Source organism: Protopterus annectens, chromosome 13.part0, assembly GCF_019279795.1.
Source record: "Protopterus annectens isolate FY-2018-M chromosome 13.part0, PAN1.0, whole genome shotgun sequence".
In the NCBI taxonomy this organism is placed as follows: domain Eukaryota; kingdom Metazoa; phylum Chordata; order Ceratodontiformes; family Protopteridae; genus Protopterus; species Protopterus annectens.
Genome location: NC_056747.1, coordinates 80,516,443 through 80,529,130, shown reverse-complemented (window position 1 = coordinate 80,529,130; position 12,688 = coordinate 80,516,443).

The following is a 12,688-nucleotide window of genomic DNA, read 5'->3' as shown; positions in this document are numbered from 1 at the left end:
GCTGGATGGGTTCGGAGCCGATCCTCGGCTCCGACTCAGCCACTTACTAAAGCTCGAGAGCTAATTTTACCGGCTCGAGGCAACCCTATATCCCATGATGCTAGGCAATAACTCCCCAGATCTCGTTTGCAGCTTCACTTGCGAGGTGCGTTTTTTTACTGGCTCCTGGTAAGTCTTACATATAGATAGTTCAGTCACCCTTTTTGAGTTAATTTATAGTTATTTCTTTCTTAGTGAGTAACTACCCTTAACTTTATTACTTTTTATATACCTTCCCTCTTTATTCCTTATATCCCACCCTTCCACTTAGGTTAGGCCTTAAGCCTGCCCCTTTCTTATTTTTTCTTAGGGATCTTGTGACTGTTTGGGTGTGTCAGTATCCCTATTAACAGTTTATTGTTAATTTATAATTTAAGAGTGTGTGTGTGTGTGTTTGTTGTTTTTTGTTACTTTTGGGAACCCTCAACACTGTTATGTCGAAGGAACCTAAAGAGGTTAAGGTCTCAGGCTTTAAGAAGTGTGACTCGTGCTGTCAGAAAATGTCTCTGACAGACGGTCACACTTCTTGTGTTTACTGCCTGGGACCCCTGCACCTGCAGGACTCTTGTTCAGTATGTCATGCATTCAGTCCAAAAGTCCTGCAGGAGCGCAGGAACAAACTTATACTGAGGGGCTTGTTAAAGCCCGAGGGCTCCCTGACTAAGTCTGCGTCAGGGAGGCCCTCGAAACCAGCAAAACCGTCGGCTCCAACTACTAAGCCTTCGGCTGCTGGCTCATTGTCTGTGCCTAGATCGGCTCCGGCTGGAGCCGATCCTTTTGAGTCACAGGTTCCGGTCTCGGCACCACTCGGTGCCGATACCTCTGAGCCCATGCTTTCACTGTCGGCTCCGGCTGGAGCCGACGTGTCCTCGGCTCCGTTGGCTCCATCTAAGAAGAGGCCAAGATCCCCTTCATTGGAGTCCATCCATTTGGCTCCGAGGTCTCCCCTGCTCTCGGAGAGGAGCCATCGGAGCCGATCTTCTCGGTCGTCCAGACTTTTAGATCACGACCTTGAGAGAGTGGTAAGTAGGCTGTTAAAGTCTCAGGCATTGGCCCAGATGATCTCTAGCCTGTCTCATCAGATGGTAGCTATTACGACTCCACCTAAATTTCCTCCTTCGACTCTCCCTCAGAGTTCGGAGCCGGAGCTCCTCGGAGCCGTGACTGTTGTGGCGTTGGAGCTGATACCTCCCCCTTCGGCTCCTTTGTCATCCGCTCCGATCTCCTCCTTGATACCTTCATTGGACGGATCCGGGCGCCTGATCTCTCTCGTCGGCTCCGAGGAGGCGAGTGGCATCAGACCATTGTCCGACCCCGTTCTCCCTGTCAGAGCATCGGCACTAGTGAGCTTGGCCCCGACATCGGCCTCGGAGCCTTCCCTGTTGGTGCGGCCTGGGGTTCGTACCTCTTCAGAGCGGGGGCCCTCTGGCCTTTCTGATAGGGGAGCCTTCGAGGTGATGAGGAGCGTAATAGCCCCAGGGCATAGTCACCGGTCAGCTCCATCAGCTCCTCCCACTACAGTGCCTGCTGATGTCTCTTCCCACTCTCTTGCTCCTGGACCCAGAGATCCAACACCTCAGGTTTCCCCACTGGGAATTTCTTCCTCTTCCAAGGCTTCTCCTGACCTGTCAGCAGAGCCTCCACGTAAGAGAACATGTAAGAGGAAGCATGTGGACTCCCCTGAGTCCATTACATCTGACACTGACTTGGATGAGTCGGAGGGATCCCCAAAGTCCCCCTCTGAGGATGTCTCTTTCTCAGACATCCTAGAAATCCTGAAGCAGAGGGGGAACTGGTCTTCCCTTAATCCTTCCGAGGACGAGTCGGTGTACCTGGAGGCGTTTGGTTCTCGACCCTCCATCTCCTGGGTGTCTCCGCCTTTCGACCCCCTTATGGAAGTGGTGGCTCAGAAGGCGTGGTCAGCCCCGGATTCGGTGGAACCCACCCCTCAGAGGCCATCAAAATTCATCACAGCACCAGTTGACAAGCAATTCCTAACAAAAGGTGTACCGGCGGATGCCATGGTGGTGGCTGCAGCCACCAAGAAGGAACTAGCTGATCCTTCAGTACCTATCCATCCTCCTAATAAGGATTCTAGGACCATGGATAGGTACGGTAAGCGGATGTTTTCTTCAGCGACCTTTGCCATGCATTCGCTGAATTACTTGTGTCACTTCACCCGCCTTCAGAGAGATATTCTCAAAGAGTTGGGAGAAGTCTTACAGGATCCATCAGCTGCTCACAGCTTGGAACCCTGAACTCGATTGTTAACTCCTCCATGCGTCTAATTTCATATGCAGCCGATGGAGCGAGTAGGGCCGCAGGCACAGGAGTGGCCTTAAGGCATCATGCCTGGATGCGGCTGTGTAATTTCGCGGATCCTTTCAAGGCGTCCTTCACAAATTCCCCTTTTGATGGTTCGGCTTTGTTCGGACCTCAAGTGAAAGACACCTTGACCAGATGCGAACAAGATGGCAAGACTCTTTCTGCCGTAGGAGTCCGTTTCTCCACCCCTTCAAGACCATACCCTAAGGGTCAGAAGGGTGGGAAAATGTGGTTACGCAAATCTCAAGGAGTCACGCCTGATGCAAGAGGTCAATTTACCCCCAGAGGCAGAGGGGGTAACAACAACAGACGCCACCCTAGGGGCAGAGGGGGTCCGCAGAACCAGGGTAGCAGGGAGCCTCTCTCTGACAAACCCTTCCAGCATCCCTGAGATGTTGCCCGATTGTCCACCTTCGGAGGCAGTCGGGGGAAGATTGTCGCTGTACCCAATAGCCTGGCTTTCCCTTACTCAAGACAAATGGGTACAGTTGATCATATCCGAGGGTTCAAAATTCCCTTTATCCAAACCCCAATTCAGCAAACGGGAACCCTTCCAGACGTTCCACCTGGTCTAAGGGAACTAGCAGTATCAGAAATATCAAAACTGCTAGCAAAAAGAGCCATCCAGCCAGTCCCAGTAGACCAACTAGGATCCGGAATCTACTCATGGTTCTTTTTGGTACCGAAAAAGACATGGGACTGGAGACCAATATTAGATCTCAGCAAACTAAACAAGTTTGTAAAGAGAACAAGATTCCAGATGGCCACGCTTCAGTCCATTTTGCCCTTTCTGGGCAAGGACAATTGGATGTGCTCAGTGGACCTTCAGGATGCGTACTATCACATCAAAATTCACAGGCACTCCAGAAGGTTTCTCCGCTTTCGGCTGGGGGCCAGTCACTACCAGTTCAGAGCCCTGCCCTTTGGTCTCACTACAGCCCCCAGAGTGTTCACCAAATGTATGGCAGCGGTTACGGCTCACCCGAGACGGCAAGGATTCCAGGTGTTTCCATATCTAGATGACTGGCTCCTCACTGCCACCACCAGGAATCAACTTCTCCAAGCCAGAACTTACACCATTCACATTTGCAGAGGGCTAGGAATCTGTATAAATTTCGAAAAGTCTGCCTTCTCGCCTTGTCAGTCTATTACCTTCATAGGTGCCAACTTGAACACCGTACAACTTTCAGCAAAGTTAACAGATCAAAGAGTCTTAGATATTCAAAATCATGTCCAGGTTCTTCTTCAGAGCGACAAAATTCAGGCCAGGTATGTCCTGAAAGTATTGGGTCTTATGGCAGCCGCCATAACACTTCTTCCCCTTGCGCGTTTTCACATGCGTCTTCTTCAGTGGATGCTGTTTACCCAATTGTCCTTTCAGCAACTCCCCATGCACCACAAGATTATGATAACTCGAACTTGCAAAAGTCATCTGCCCTGGTGGATATTGTCCCCTCAAGTCCATCAGGGCAGACCTTTTGTTCCTCCTCCCCTGGTCGCCACGGTGACATCGGATGCCTCCCTGATCGGGTGGGGGGGGGGGCATTTTCAGGGAAGGATGGTCCATGGCACTTGGCAACCTTTCGAGAGCCACCTGCACATAAATGTCCTAGAGATGAGAGCAGTGCTTTTAACGTTGCAAGCCCTCCACGACTCTCTTCCCCTAGGAACTATTGCAATTCAAACGGACAATATGTCCGTAGTGTGGTACATCAACAAGCAAGGCAGAACCAAGTCCTATCACCTGTGTCGAGAGGCACTCAGACTTTGGCAATGGGCGATCTCCTCTCAGCGGTTTCTGATAGCATCGCATATCCCCGGGAAGTCAAACTTCATAGCGGACAGGTTGAGCAGAGCCATACTTATGTCGCACGAGTGGTCTCTCAAACAATCTGTGGCAGAAGAGATTTTTCAGAAGTGGGGCCTTCCTTGCTGCGATCTTTTTGCTACACCCCAAAACAGCAAATGCCCTGACTTCTTCACCCTCTTCCCCCTTCCAGGCCATCCCCTTAGAGACGCTCTAGTCCAAGATTGGCCTCGGGGACTTCTCTATGCCTTGCCACCCTTTCCTCTAATCCCACAAGTAATTCAGAAAGCAACTGCCTTGAGAGCCAAGTTGATTCTCATTGCCCCTTATTGGCCTCGACAGATATGGTTTCCGTTCCTACATCGTTATCTCTTGGTACAGCCTTGGCATCTGGACCCAGATCCAGATCTGTTGACCCATCAGTCGGGGCAGCTGCACCAATCCCTACATTCTCTCAACCTCACTGCTTGGTTGCTCCACTTCTGTCTTTAGCCAGGCTTCCTATGATTTCTAATCCCGTCCGGGATATCATAGTAGCTTCCCTTAAATCTTCCACCAGAAGGATTTACACTAGTAAATGGAAACGTTTCTCCTTCTGGGCAAAGACAAGGAATATAGATCCCTTTACTGCCCCAATTCATTCAGTCTTAGACTTCCTAGCCAAAATTTTTCATTCAGGGTCTTCTGCCTCTACAGTAAAAGTTCAGTTCGCAGCCATATCGAATTTTCATATAGGCTTATCAGACCACAACATCATGTCCCATAAGCTTTGCAAAGCTTTCCTTAAAGGTGTATTTTTACTTAAGCCTCCAATCAAAGACCCTCCACCTCAGTGGGATCTTAATTTAGTCTTAACATCCTTGATTCTTCCCCCCTTTGAACCTGCGGTCTCCTGTTCATTGAAATTTCTTTCCTGGAAGACACTCTTCCTAGTCGCCATTACTTCTGCTAGGAGAGTATCTGAGCTTCACGCCCTCTGCATTCGTCCTCCCTACTTAATCTTCCATAAAGACAGAGTTTCTCTAAGGACTAATCCATCCTTCTTACCCAAGGTGGCTTCGCAGACAAATTTAAATCAATCAATTGATCTCCCAGTTTTTTTCCCAAACTATACTAATAGAGCGGAGCAAAAGCTACATTATCTAGATGTTCACTGTCAGCTCCGATACTAGTTGGATAGAACCAAACAAATAAGGAAGTCTGATCAACTGTTTTTATCATATGCAGAAAATAAGAAAGGACTTCCTGTATCTAAGGTAACTCTATCTAGGTGGCTGTCTTCTGTCATTACATCTATTTATCAACTCATAGGCAGAGAATTAACTTCTAAGCCAAAAGCCCATTCAACTAGAGCACTAGCTACATCTACAGCCTTTCAAGCTAGACTACCAACAGACACTATCTGTGCGGCAGCCACATGGGCCTCTCCTCATACCTTTGTTTCGCATTACAAATTGGACATGGCCTCCAGGGATATAGCAAAATTTGGTTCCACCATTCTCAAGAGTCTGTTCCAATGAGCCACCCAGGGTGAAGGTGCTAGGGACGCGGTCCCATCCAGCAAGAATGAAGGTGAGATTGACAACTTAACATTGAGAAGTTATGCACCTACCATAACGTTCCATGTTAGTTGTCTTCTCTCACCTTCTTTCTTGCGTCCCACCCACCATCCCCCTAGCCTGGACAGACCGAGAAGATCTTCCCCTCTTTGAAGGGTCCTTATATTCCCTTGTTTCACCATCTAGGTGTCCTAGGATATATATATAGTGTAAATAATTATCTTGGAGGTTTTTATCCCTCTTCCTCCTCCTTCCAGTTGGAGGATTTTTGTTTTATTGGCCTATGCTAGGTTTTTCAGCTTCCAAACAAGATCTGGGGAGTTATTGCCTAGCATCATGGGATATAGGGTTGCCTCGAGCCGGTAAAATTAGCTCTCGAGCTTTAGTAAGTGGCCGAGTCGGAGGCGAGGATCGGCTCCGAACCCATCCAGCAAGAAAGAAGGCGAGAGAAGACAACTAACATGGAACGTTATGGTAGGTACATAACTTCTTATTTTGCCTTATTGGCTGTGGTTGAGTGGCACACTGAGTCTGTGGGCTATGTGTCATTTGGGTTGTGTTGGGGGATGGAGGTTGCTTGCATTTCTGCTTTGGAGGTCTCTGTTGCTTAGACAGATTATTGTTGAAAGCCTCCGTGAATGTTTTTGTGTTACTACGTGTGGATTTTAGTGGTGTAGATTTAGTGAGACTATGTAATGAGTGTGGTGTGGTGCAAATGTTTACCTTCTCCTCTTGACTGTCAAGTTCGGTCTTGGTTGGAGAGAGCTTTGCCTCCAGTTTGGCTAGATAAGTGCATCTCTCACAGGTTGTAGTGTGGGATGGTAGGAGGAGAGGATTGTCTGTGTACATGAGGCAATTTCTACATTGCCTCAAGATGCCCAGATTCATCAAATAGACATGCCTGAATAAAAAATTATTTTCCTCTAGATAAGTGAGGAAAATGAGTACAAGAGCTGTGTCTCTCTAAGCAAGTGAGAAAAGTAAGCACAAAAACTGTTTTCCTCTAGGTAATGAGGAAGGTTGAGTGCTATAGTAATTAGTAGCTTATTTAGTGCTTACAAGTTCTGAACAAGTGCTGAGCATGAATAAGCAAATGTAAGTGCTAAAACTAAGAATCTGTATCTGCACTAGATGAGTTACAGGACAGAAACAAGTGCAAATGCAGGCTTTCAAATCAGAAAGTTGAGAGAGATGGAAAAAATTGCCCAAACGGCCAATAACTACAATTTCTGGGTCAGAACCACTCCTTATGTGGTAGATAGGTTACCTAGTGCTTACCACTCCCACTGATAAGCTAGAAGGCTTCCCTCCAACACAGAAAGGCTTGGGGGGCTCAGAAGCTTACATACTGTCCTGGATACAGCAAATCTGTATCTGGACTACACTAGTTACAGGAAAGGTAGGAAACAGGCTTACACTATTTTTTTTTTTGTCAACCAAATCTTCCGAAAAAGCTTCCCGACATTCGACACAGTCAAAGGGAAGAAGCAGCTTCAGAGATCATAAAGCACTCTCAAAAAAGAGTCATCCAACCAGTATCACCACACCAATGTGGATCCGGATTCTACTCAAGATTCTTTTTGGTGCCAAAAATGACAGTGGACTGGAGACCCATTTTGGATCTCAGCAACTTAAACAAGTCTGTCACCCAAACCAAATTCTGAATGGTCACGGTTCAGTTCATTCTCCCTTTTTTAAGGGAAGGTGATTGGATGTGCTTGATAGATCTCCAGGATACGTATTACCACATCAAAATGGACAAATGCTTCAAGAGTCTGCTTTGCTTTCGGCTAGTGGCCAGTCATTATCAATTTTGTGCCCTGCCGTTCGGTCTCTCTACAGCCCCCATAGTGTTCACAAAGTGCATGGCAGTGGTCACAGCTCACTTGAGACTACAAGGATTCCGGGTGTTTCCTTATTTAGATGACTGGCTCGTCACCGCCCCCACCGCGCATCTTCTGGTAACAGCACTGCATTATACCCTCCCTCTGGGAAAACTTTTGGGAATAACAATACATTGGGAGAAATCAAACCTTACTCCTACACAACAAATAGAATTCATTGGAGCAGTGTTTAATACCCGGTCCTGTCTGGTGTCACTCCTAGATCACAGACTCCAGCGACTGAGACTCCAGCGACTGAGGCCCCAGCTCCAAGTGATACTCTGTCAAACAAAAGTTTCAGCAAGAGAAGTTCTTTAGGCCCTAGGATCTATGGCAGCTTCAATTCCATTAGTGCCCCTAGCAAAGCTACACATTCAGATCCTACAATGGCTCCTTCTTTGTCAATGGTTCCCAAACTATCACCCCCTCAGTTACCAGATTCAAATAACCAACTTCTACAAACAGGACCTTCTTTGGTGGATGAGGACAGATACAGAACTTTGGAGTCGCCCATTTCAATCCCCTCAGCCCAGGGCCATTGTGAGCACATATGCTTCCCTGATCAGGTGCCGGGGCCATTTCCAGGGAAAGACAGTCCAAGGCGCATGGTCCACCTCAGAGGCCCACCTGCATATCAGTGTTCTGGAACTGAAAACGGTGCTGTTAGCTCTGCAAGCTTTTCATTTGGTTCTCCCTTCTGGGACAATTGCAATTCAGTCAGATAACATGTCAGTGGTCTGGTATATCAACAAGCAAGGAGGAACCAAGTCCTACCCCCTGTGTCGAGAGGCCATGAGAATTTGGCAGTGGGTGATAGCTTCCAACCTCTTTCTGATAGCAACGCATATCCCAGGGAGCTCCAACATAATTGCAGACAAACTGAGCAGATGCATCCTCCTGCCTCACGAATGGTCCCTCAATCCCGAGGTGGCGACAGAAATCTTCAGCCATTGGAGCCAGCCTTGCTGCGATCTTTTCACCTCCCCATCGAACAAGTGCAGAAGCTATTTTGTCCTGTTTCCCCTGGAGGGGGAGTCCCCGAGGGACGCTCTAATCCATGATTGGTCCACGGGACTTCTTTACGTTTATCCTCCCATCCCCCTGATTCCTTAATTTCTAAAGAAAGCTCTTCGGTTGAGATGCATGGCGTTCCTCATGGCTCCATTCTGGCCTCAACAAGTTTGGTTCCCCTTCCTTCAGCCTCACCTAGTATACCCGCCATGGATTCTGGACTCTCTTCCAGATCTGATTACTCACCCCATGGGTTGAGCCACCCAAATCTGTCCATTCTCAAGCTGACAGCTTGGTTTCTTCACTTTCGTTAGTTGCCAGGCAAGCTAATCTCACCTCACCTGTTTGAGACATCATTCTGGCCTCTCATAAACCATCCACCAGAAAACTATATCAGGATAAATGAAAAAGGTTCTCCATCTGGTCTAAGGATAACATGCTCGGCCCGTATTCAGCTCCAGTGCCTGTGTTGCTGCAATACTTGGCTACGTTTTTTGATAATGGAGCCTCTGCCTCTACCGTACGAATACACCTGGCAGCAATTTCTAATTTCCACAGTGGTATAGATGGCACACCTCTCATCTCTTTACATCTATGCAAAGTTTTTCTCAAGGGAACTTCTCATATCAGGCCTCCTGTCAGACAGCCTGTGGAATCATGGAACCTCACTTTAGTCCTTTAGTCTTTGATTCAAAAACCCTTTGAACCTGCAATGAAGTGTGACATAAAGTTCTTGTCCTGGAAATCCTTGTTCTTAGTAGCCATCATGTCAGCCAGATGGGTCTCAGAGCTGCAGGCATTGTGTATCAAGAGGCCCTAGCTGTCTTCCATAAAGACAGAGTATCACTTCGGATGAATCCATCCTTCCTTTCCAAAGTTGTTTCTGAATTTTCCATTAATCAAACAATCGACCTACCAGTGTTCTTTCCAAATGTTTCCATTAAAGGAGAATACTGCCTACACTCCTTGGATGTACATACGCAATTGAAATTTTACCTAGACAGGACCAAACTTATCCATAAGTCTGAACAGCTTTTCATCTCCTTTTCTGGACCCAGAATGGGAAATGCTGTTTCCAAGGTTACATTATCAAAATGGCTAAGGGACTGCATAAGTTTCATCTATTCCCTCATAAAAGAACCTATGCCAGAAGTTAAAGTTCACTCCATTAGATCTATGGCAACATCTGTAGCTTTCCATTCCAGGGCTTCCATGGATGACATTTATGCAGCAGCCACTTGGGCTAAGCCCCATACCTGTATCAATCATTACAAATTGGACTTTGTCTCCAGAAGGAGAGCTGCTTTCAGCTCAATGGCACTCAGGAATGTTCTTCCATAAGGGCCGCCCATGGACCTCAAGGTAGCTTGGGATTCTGTCCCATCATTGATGAATAGAAAGAAGATTAACAACATCAGATAAAGAAGTTATGTCTTACCATAACATTCCATCTGTGTTGTTCATCTTCTTTCATTCATCACTTCCCACCCTCCTTCCCCTCCAAAGACTCCTGGGGGATGCTTTGGGCTCAAGCGGGGTTCTAGGGTATTTGCATAGAAGTGGCCTTGACTTTACTTCTCTATCTCTAGCAAATTCGATCTGAGGTAACAGGGAGAAGGGCATTCTGGGTAGAAGCTTAGCTCGAGAGTTTTTGTCTTTCACTTGATCACTGCTGCAGTACTTAGCTATATGGGTTGTACCCTATGTAGGATACAACAGCCAACTATCTTCTGAAGCCTTCAGAGCACCTTCCATGCACCCAAACTATTAGCTTATGCTGAGCTGACTAAAAGTCAGGTTTGTGTTCCAGACTGTTCAGAGCTTTCCTGCCACCAAAAAGAGTGTTCCTATGTGGACTTTTGAGGATTATCGGTCAGCTAATTATTTTCCATTGCTGGACTGATACATTTCCTTGGGAGGAAAAAACTTTCACTTTACTTTTTAATAAAGAAAAGTCTTAAAGTTATTTTTTTCTACAAATCCTACTTATTTTATCTAGGAGTAAGTGTTTTTCATGACTGTCACATGACTTGTACACTTTTAAAAGGGAGTGTTATTCTTTTACTTTTGTGGCAAAAGTTTTATTTTTTCTGTGATAAAAGTTGTGCAATTTTACTTTTAGGAGCTGGAGTAAGTGTTTAACTAATCCCCTCGAATGGAGCTCCAGACATTTGCACTGTAACTTCCAATGGGTGGGGCCTAACTTTTTTGACAGAAACAAATTATGTTCTCACATTTCAAATAAATGGTCATATCTCTGAAACCATAGAAGTTAATAAAGTAGTATAAATGTCAAACTCTTCAGCACAAACTATTTTTACAGTTTTAGTATTCTTTAGGTTCTAGGTCTTAAACTGGATTTTATGTCATAGTAAAGACAGTAACTATTAAATTTGTAATATTTTGTAAACAACTTAATAACATCTCAGCAACCATTCAGATTACACATGCACTGCCAACAATATTTTGTTCATCCTGATGAGAGCTTTCATATGAGGCTAAGCAGTACTGTCTGTTTTATTTGGTTGTTGAGTTATTTAGAAAAACATGACATTTTTATCTATACAAATAAATGTTATATAAACAACAATTAATATCTCTTTACCTGCACTAGACAGAGGTCAACAATCAATGCAGCTGAGTTTGTCAGTGTGTAATCTTTAAGATGAAATCTTTGGATACATTGTGTGTAGCATGGTTTAGAATTATTGATGCAAATATAAACAAGCAATATTCAATGCTTAGAGGCATCAGTAGGATGTAACTGCAGAAGCACCTGGAGCTGTCATTTGGCCGTAATTTGTTAAAATAGTTTTTACTGTGTTTTAATTGGGGAAAGTTACTTATTTACAATTTACCTGTTTTACCCATTGCTGTTGCTAGGCTTTCCTGGGAATCAGGCACGTTTGTTTGGCTTAACCATGGAACAACCCACCTGTTCCTCAGTTTTACCTTCGTCCAGCCACAGGAAAAAAAAACAGATTATTAGGCAGCCTTTGCTACCACCGAAGGCTGATATACTGTGTCAGCCACAAAGTGGGTGACCCTTCTATGGCCCAAACTCATTCCTTGGACCACTTTTTTCTTTCATCTTTCTGGTCTATTCCCTACAGCCACCAAGGACCATGGGTTAGACATGTCCTCTGCAACTGTTGTAGTGTAGTTGGTGGGCAAGGGAGAGCCACTCTTGTCAGTCTTGGAGCAGGGTCAGGGAATGCCACTCTGCTTAGATAGAAATCTTTCCCCTTCTACAGGAAGGTTTTTGCTGGCAGTAGTGGGTCTGTATCTTCATATTTTCCTGTCAAAAAAAAATAAAATAAAAAATAAAAACTTAAACATATGTCTTCTCATGTCTCATTTATCCTGGATAGAGTAATTTATTGGGCTAAGCTAAGGGTTTGGCACAGGCTCTTGAGCCTTCCTTTATGGCTGTTTCAGGTACAAGAAAAAGAGAGTATTTGTTTTCTGAAAAGATTCAAGTGTTTGAACTTCAAAATTATTTTAAAAGCTCAGATTATGTGTTGTTTCCACAGAATTCTGATTAAGATTCTGAGGAGAGTGCAGCTTTGGACAGTAATTTTGAAGGATTCTCTTTCTCTGAAACAATTTCTAGGAGTCATCAATTTCTCAATCCCTCAGGAAATATTATGATCAGTTACATTCTTCTACTCATATTCCTTTTGTACTATCTGCTTTGGAGGATGTTTTTGTCACAGCCTGCAAGTGCCATGACAGCCAGCCTACTGCTCCCAAGAAAGCAGATACATTTTATAAATTACCTCAGTCTTTTAAGTTTTATACACTCATTTCAAATCTGACCCAGCAGCCATTGCTTTAGTGAACCCCACTGCTAAACATATGGCTAATATGAATCCCTCTTCTGACAAGGATGGGAAGGCTTTTGATAAATATGAGGAAAACTGTAATCTTCTGGAACACTTGTTTTTATAATTCTCAGCAGTCAAGATCATATACTGAAGTTTATGCTTGCCTCAAGAGAATATGAGGAATATTTTGGCATCTGTTTCTTCTTGTGAGAAGAAATCTGCTTTGTGCAACTTGGT